Here is a 7,783-nt window from a genome sequence, read left to right on the forward strand (position 1 = left end):
AGCCCACAAACAATCTGTAAAGCCAGAAATGTAGTCTATAGTATAAGATGTATAGAGGGACGATGCAGTAACAAGACAACGATATACGTAGGGGAAACGGCACCGCCTCCAACCTCATTATCTGCACACCCACTATTTACTTCCTCCCCAAAATCCACAAACCTAACAACCCTGGCTGCCCCATCATCTCTGCCTGCAATTGCTTCACAGAACTCATCTCCATTTATCTTGACCGTGTCCTTGCCTCACTAGTGGCTCCCTCCCCTCTCACATCCATGACACCAACCACACACTTCGTTTGTTCAACTCTTCTCCTTCCTTCCTGGCTCCTCTAAACTTCTGTTCACTCTCGACATCCAGAGCCTTTACACGGTGATCCCTCACCACAAGGGGCTGCATGTACTTGTCCTTTCACTCAACTGCTTCTTGTTCACTGGTGATTTTTACCAGCAGGTCTTGGGAGTGGCCATGTGAACGAGAATGGGCCCCCAACTGTTTGTTGGCTATGTTGAGGCCCAAATATTCTCAAGTTTCACTGGTCCCACTCCCAAACTATATGGCCGTTATATTAACAAAGGTATCAGTGTGACCTCACTCTCCCGCAAACATCTAGACTCCTTCCTCTCTTTCCATTCTGCCCTCCACTTCTCCTGCACTATCTCTTACACCTTTGTCTTCTTTCTTGACATTTCGGTCAGCATTCATCACTCCATTCTCACCACCTTCATCCACTAGAAACATACAAACTCACACTCATACCTCAACTTCTCCTCCTCCCACCCTAAACATACCAAGCTTTCCATCCCCTATTCCCAATTCCTTCGTCTATGCAGGCTCTGTAGTGACAACCATGACTTTGAGACTCAGTCTCAACTCATGGCTTGCCACTTCATCCTACGTGGATATCCCCTCACCGTACTTGCCAGAGCACGTTGAGTGGATCGTGCATCTGCTCTCTCCTCCTGCACCCACCCCGCCTTCTCTTATTTCCCCTCACTACCACCCCACCACCCTACCTCTCCAACGCACCATTCTCTGAGCCTTCCGGCAACTCCAGTCCAATCCTTCCACTTCACACATCTTCCCTAACTGACCCCTCCACTCCTTCAAACGAGCCCACAACCTACGAGGCCTCTTGGTCCACAGCTTCTTCCCTAACCCAATCTGCCAACCTGGTTTGTTCTCCTGCTGCTGCTGCCCCCGCTGCCACACTTGCCCTTACCTCTCCACACCACCCTCCTCACCGGCACCCATTATATCACCGACTCCTTCACCTGCACCTTTACCAATGTCATCTACTGCATCTCCTGCTCTCTCTGCCCTTCTCTATTCATCGGGCAAATGGAACACTGCTTGGCTGACCGGTTCGCGGAACACTTCCAAGACATCTGACTCGGCAATGACACCCCGGTCTCGTGCCATTTCTGCTCTACCGGTCACTCTTTGCAACACCTGTCTGTGTTCGGATTGTCCTTGCACAGGGGCCATCCTAACTCCCATTTGTGCCATGAACAGGGATTAATCTTCTCTTTCTTCCTTTGCACCACATAGGCTCAAGTCTCCTCTTCTCTCCCCCTTACACCTACTTCCTTCTACCCACCTCTCCTCTCTTGCTCTGACTCCTACATCTTCTCTCCTACCCACCTTCTCCCTTCCCTTGTAACCCCATTCCAGCCCTACACAATCCAACCCCACCTTTCCTATCCATCCCATCACTCCTTACACCCACTCCCACTTCTACCCTCACCCTCAGCCTACCCACATACCCCACCTCCCAACACCATCACACCACACTACACACCATACCACATCACAACACCACACACACACTAGCACTGACCACTTCCCAGCCCCACATCCACACACCTACACATACATCTTGGTCACCAGCACTCTTCCACACACACATACATACTCTCTTATACACACGCACCTTCATTTTGGGATCACCACTACTTTATTATCTCCCCTTCTTCCTAGTTCTCCAGTGTGACCTCTCTGTCCAGCATTAGCCATGATAGATCCTTAGCCACTACACATTTTTTATTTTCTCTCCTTGTTTCTTTCTGTGGAAGAGCATAGGCTCGAAACATTAAAGACTTTTTCACTTCCTGAGTGTTAAACTAATACATGTTTGTCAAAATCACCTATCTTCACCTTTTGTTTTTTTGTGAATTTTTCCCCATATATATATATGTGTGTGTGTGTGTGTGTATATATATATATATATATATATAAATTAATCTTATTTCTATGTATTGGTTTATGATTTTCACTGTTTGATTTGCCTAAGAGTGGTTTTATCTCTAATTTAATATAATATATATATATATATATTTATACTATAAAATTAGATTTAATCCTAAATCTAATTTTTCCCTGTAAGTTTGGATTTACTCCCTAATATTATATATATATATATATATATATATATATATATATGAGAGAAAAAGAGAGAGAGACAGACAGAAAGACAGGTGTGTATGCGCATATACATTTCATATAATACTCTTTTATTCATTTCAGCCATATGGCTGCGGTCATGCTGGAGCACCGCCATGAAATGTATATTTTGTAATTATGGACATATCTATATATGACATCGGTTATTTCTCATTATATTTGGTCCGACACTCTTTCTTAATTTTATCAAAGCCTCACTCTTGACAGCTGAAATCTTGTTTGAAATAAGTGGTCTCAATCAAATCATAATTTATTTGTTACCTCTAGTGTCTTAGAAATACAATTAAACTCTCAATCTATTACTTCTTCATTGACACTTAACATTAACTCTTCCTTCTTGAATCAACGATCACCCAGCAAGTCATCAAGATATGCTTTTATAACTAAACTCATCCACCCTGTAATTGTATTCATATATACACGAGTATTTTGGCTAAATGACTGAGGGTCAAGGATTATATAATATGTACTGCATAATTGATATGACAGTATCATTGTTCTTTTCTATGTCTTCATGCTATATGATTTGTCACCTATACATTATTGTAAACTGTGGAATAAATATAAGACCAAAGACTCCGTTCTCACTTGTTTTATGTGTGTGTGTATGTTGAAAAATGTTCGGTGGGGTTAAATTATAGTAATATGCCTGATTGAACCCTACTCAACCTTTTTTCAACAAAAAATGCTAATGAGAGAAAAATAACTGAAATTGTTAAATGTTCTTTTCTGTAATCAAAGAGATGATATTCTCTTCTGGAGACAAAGAAATGTCTAAACTTTCTGAGATAAGATATTGTAGTTTGTTTAGATATCCTGCCATTTAGGCTCTGAAATAGAAAGTTTTCAAAATTGAAAACAATCTGTCTGATTCCTTCATACAAGATCAGGGAATCAAGGAATCAGTCCATTTATTTTCAGGTTCAAAAAGTTTCTATTCTGGAGCTCAAACTACTGGACACATGTTCAGTTGATACTTTTCATTAAGATCATGTTTTGAGATTTAATCTTAGATTATAATTCTATTAACATCAATGATGCTTCATAAATCAATAAAAGTACTTGACAGGCTATTTCACTGACTCCTGGATGAAAGGCAGTCACATACCTACACAAGTGCCCCACCCACCAATTTTGTTTCTTTATAACTTTCAGAAAATGGCTATTTTGAATGAAATTTCAACAAATACTTTGCAGATGGTGTACATTAAGATTATATTGAAATTTAACGAAGAAAAATATATAAAAAACATGCACACTGACATACACATATCTAATTAATAAAAGTGAAATTCTGTCTGTTCATCGGGGACCCATGTATCTCAGTCTGCATTTGCTCTTCATAGACATATTATATCTCTTTGGAATCAGGACGATCCTAGGATTGAAAATCAGCCCTTCATTTGGTTCTTGAACAACCAGCATTAGGATTTGATTTAAAAGCATTTGACATTACAAAACTAATTCGTACTAGAAATTGAAGTCTTTTGAATTCCAAGCTATTTCTAGCAGGTAAAGTGACTGCGAGAGATTCCATGTCACAGTATTACTGAGATAGGTGAACAAGAGTTATGGAATTTAGTGGTTATACCTTTTCAGTCATCACACTACGACCACACTGGGGCAACACCTCAAAGAATTTTAATTGAACAAATCGATACCAGTTCTTTCTTTTTTATGCCTGGTACTTTTTTTTAATGGCTTCTTTTACTGAACTGCTAAGTCATGTCAGTGAAAACACATCAGTACTAGTTATCAAGTAGTAGTGGAGGACAAACTCAGACACAAAGCTACAATATATCTATTTCATCATCATCATCATCGTTTAGCGTCCGTTTTCCATGCTAGCATGGGTTGGACGGTTCTACTGGGGTCTATGAAGCCAGAAGGCTTCATCAGGCCCAGTCAAATCTGGCAGTGTTTCTATGGCTGGATGCCCTTCCTAACGCCAACCACTCCGAGAGTGTAGTGGGTGCTTTTTATGTGCCACCCGCACAGGTGCCAGACAGAGCTGGCAAACGGCCACGAACGGATGGTGCATTTTGTGTGCCACCGGCACGAGGGCCAGGCGAGGCTGGCAATGGACACGAAACGGGGCGGTGCTGGCAACGGTCGCGAAACGGAAGGTTCTCTTACATGCCACCGGCACTGGTAACACATCTGCAATTTCCATTGATCGATTTCGATTCTGATCCTCACTTGCCTCAACGGGTCTTCACAAGTAGAGTTTCGACATGCCACCGGCACTGGTAACACATCTGCAATTTCCATTGATCGATTTCGATTCTGATCCTCACTTGCCTCAACAGGTCTTCACAAGTAGAGATTTGTGTCCCAAGAAGGGAAGGTATGCATACGTAGGCTGGCTCCATCCCATGTAGAAGGCCACGGGTTATGGACTCACTTGTCCTGCCGGGTCTTCTCGCGCACAGCACACTTCCAGAGGACTCGGTCTCTAGTCATTTCCTCAGTGAGACCTAAAGTTCGAAGGTCGTGCTTCACCACCTCGTCCCAGGTTTTCCTGGGTCTGCCTTTTCCACAGGTTCCCTCAACCGCTAGGGTGTGGCACTTTTTCACACAACTATCTTCATCCATTCTCGCCACATGACCATACCAGCGCAAACGTCTCTCTTGCACACCACAACTGATGCTTCTTAGGTCCAGCTTGTCTCTCAAGGTACTTACACTCTGCCGAGTATGAGTACTGACATTACACATCCATCGGAGCATACTGGCTTCATTTCTTGTGAGCTTACGCATATCCTCAGCAGTCACGGCCCATGTTTCACTGCCATGTAGCATGGCTGTTCGTATACACGCATCATACAGTCTGCCTTTCACTCTGTGCGAGAGGCCTTTTGTCACCAGCAGAGGTAAGAGCTCTCTGAACTTTGCCCAAGCTATTCTTACTCTAGCAGTTACACTTTCAGCACACCTGCCCCCACTGCTGACTTGGTCACCTAGGTAACGGAAACTATCAACTATTTCTAGTTTTTCTCCCTGGAAAGTGACGGAAGTTGGTCTCAGAGCATTTTCAGTGTTTATTGTTCCTGAGCATCTGCCACATACAAAAACCATCTTCCTAGTTAGCCTTCCTTTGACATTGCTGCACCTCTTATGTGTCCATAGCTTACATTTGGTGCATCTTATAGAGTTTCTACCTACACCTTTTCTACAGATCAAGCAGGGCCATCTACCTGAAGTCGTTTATGATTGGTCAACCTTCCTACTTATTAGGACTTTGGTTTTAGCTAGATTGACTCTGAGGCCCTTCGATTCTAATCCTTGTTTCCACACCTGAAACTTCTCCTCCAGTTCTGATAGCGACTCAGCAATTAGAGCAAGGTCATCAGCATAGAGGAGCTCCCAAGGGCATCCTGTCTTGAATTCCTCCGTTATTGCCTGGAGGACTATGATAAATAGGAGGGGGCTGAGTACTGAGCCTTGGTGGACCCCTACCTCTACCCAGAATTCTTCACTGTACTCGTTTCCAACCCTCACCTTACTAGCAGCGTCCCTATACATGGCCCGCACAGCTCTCACTAACCATTCATCTATCCCTAGTTTCCTCATTGCCCACCAGATAAGGGATCGGGGGACCCTGTCGAAGGCTTTCTCCATGTCAACAAAAGCCAGGTACAGGGGCTTATCTTTGGCTAGGTATTTCTCCTGCAGCTGCCTTACCAGGAATATAGCATCAGTAGTACTTTTCCCTGGCACAAACCCAAACTGCATCTCATCTAAACTAACTCTCTCTCTAATTAGTTGGGCTATGACCCTCTCCGTAACCTTCATCACCTGATCCAACAGCTTGATACCTCTGTAGTTATTTGTATCTAGGGCGTCACCTTTACCTTTGTAGCAGTTGACTATTATGCTGCTACACCAGTCATTGGGTATGACTCCTTTGTGTATCACCTGATTAACTATATGGGTAACTAGGCTATAGCCGACACTACCAGACATTTTGAGCATCTCTGCAGTGATTCCTGATGGGCCTGGGGCTTTCCCTGTCTTCATGCTTTAATTGCCTTAGCTACCACGGAACTATCAACTCGGATAGCTGGTCCCTCTGTTGGGTCGACATTCGGCAGACTCTCTTTATCCCATTCATTTTCTTTATTCAGCAACCTTTCATAGTGGCATCTCCAAACCTCTCTCTTTGCAACCTCATTTAGCGCAAGTGAACCATCTTCCATGCGAACACACTTCTCTCCTACCACATCACGATTATCTCTCACACACTGTCTTGCAACGCGAAACACCTCCAGTCTTTGGTCCTCACGGCGCAGAACATTGGCAAATTTTTTCTTATCTGCTTCCCCTCTGGCTAAATAAACCGGTCTCCTAGCTTCTCTTTTGGCAGTCTGATACAATTCCCTGCTACTCCCATTTTTCCAGACCTTCCAAGCCTGTCTCTTTTCTCTAATAGCCCTGTCTACAATATTGTTCCACCACCACGTTATTCTAGGTCGAGAGGGGACTTTGCACCAGCCACAGATCTGGTCAGTGGCTCTCAGCAGGTTGTCCCTTAGAAACGTCCAGCTGTCTTCTACCCCCTTCTACTTCGTCAGAGGCTTCAAGTAATATGTCCCTAAATCTCTGTCCATTTGCAGGATCTTTAAGCTTCCAGATCCTTCTTCTCCATATTGGTCGTCACTAACTACCAATATACACACACACACACACATGATGATGATGATATATATATCATCATCATCATCATCATTTAGTGCCCGCTTTCCATGCTAGCATAGGTTGGACGGTTCAACTGGGGTCTGTGAAGCCAGAAGGCTGCATCAGGCCCAGTCAGATTTGGCAGTGTTTCTACAGCTGGATGCCCTTCCTAACGCCAACCACTTTGTGAGTGTAGTGGGTGCTTTTTACGTGCCACCCGCACAGATGCCAGACGGAGCTGGCAAACGGCCACGAACGGATGGTGCTACGTGCCACCGGCACGTCGGCCAGGCGAGGCTGGCAACGGCCACAAACGGATGGTGGTTTTTACGTGCCACCGGCACGGAGCCCAATCGGGGCGGCGCTGGCAACGGCCACGATCGGATGGTTCGCTTACTTGTATATATATATATATATCTGCTATGATAATAACTACTGAGTTTCTTAACACTTTGGATCCTCCTGGAATGCCCTCTTACAAACTGACATTGAAGAAAGGAGTTCCAAGCATGCTTTTGAGAAATCTGGATTCCCCAAAGCTGTGCAATGGAATAAAACTGATAGTCAGGTAAATGCATCCACATCTTTTGGAAGCAAAAATCTTCATGGACAAGGAAAAGGAGAAAATGTGCTTATTTCAAGA

General features: G+C 43.8%; 1 long non-coding RNA gene across 1 annotated transcript; it reads right to left on the reverse strand.

The window, feature by feature from the left end:
• Positions 1-1,005: 1,005 nt before the first annotated feature.
• Positions 1,006-2,092, reverse strand: LOC118767287. The gene is made up of 3 exons (XR_005003194.1): positions 1,906-2,092; positions 1,825-1,866; positions 1,006-1,016 (listed from the first exon to the last, which is right to left on the reverse strand). It is a non-coding gene; the product is annotated as an uncharacterized LOC118767287 (long non-coding RNA).
• Positions 2,093-7,783: the final 5,691 nt, after the last annotated feature.

This window comes from Octopus sinensis, linkage group LG20 (genome assembly GCF_006345805.1).
Source record: "Octopus sinensis linkage group LG20, ASM634580v1, whole genome shotgun sequence".
Taxonomy (NCBI): domain Eukaryota; kingdom Metazoa; phylum Mollusca; class Cephalopoda; order Octopoda; family Octopodidae; genus Octopus; species Octopus sinensis.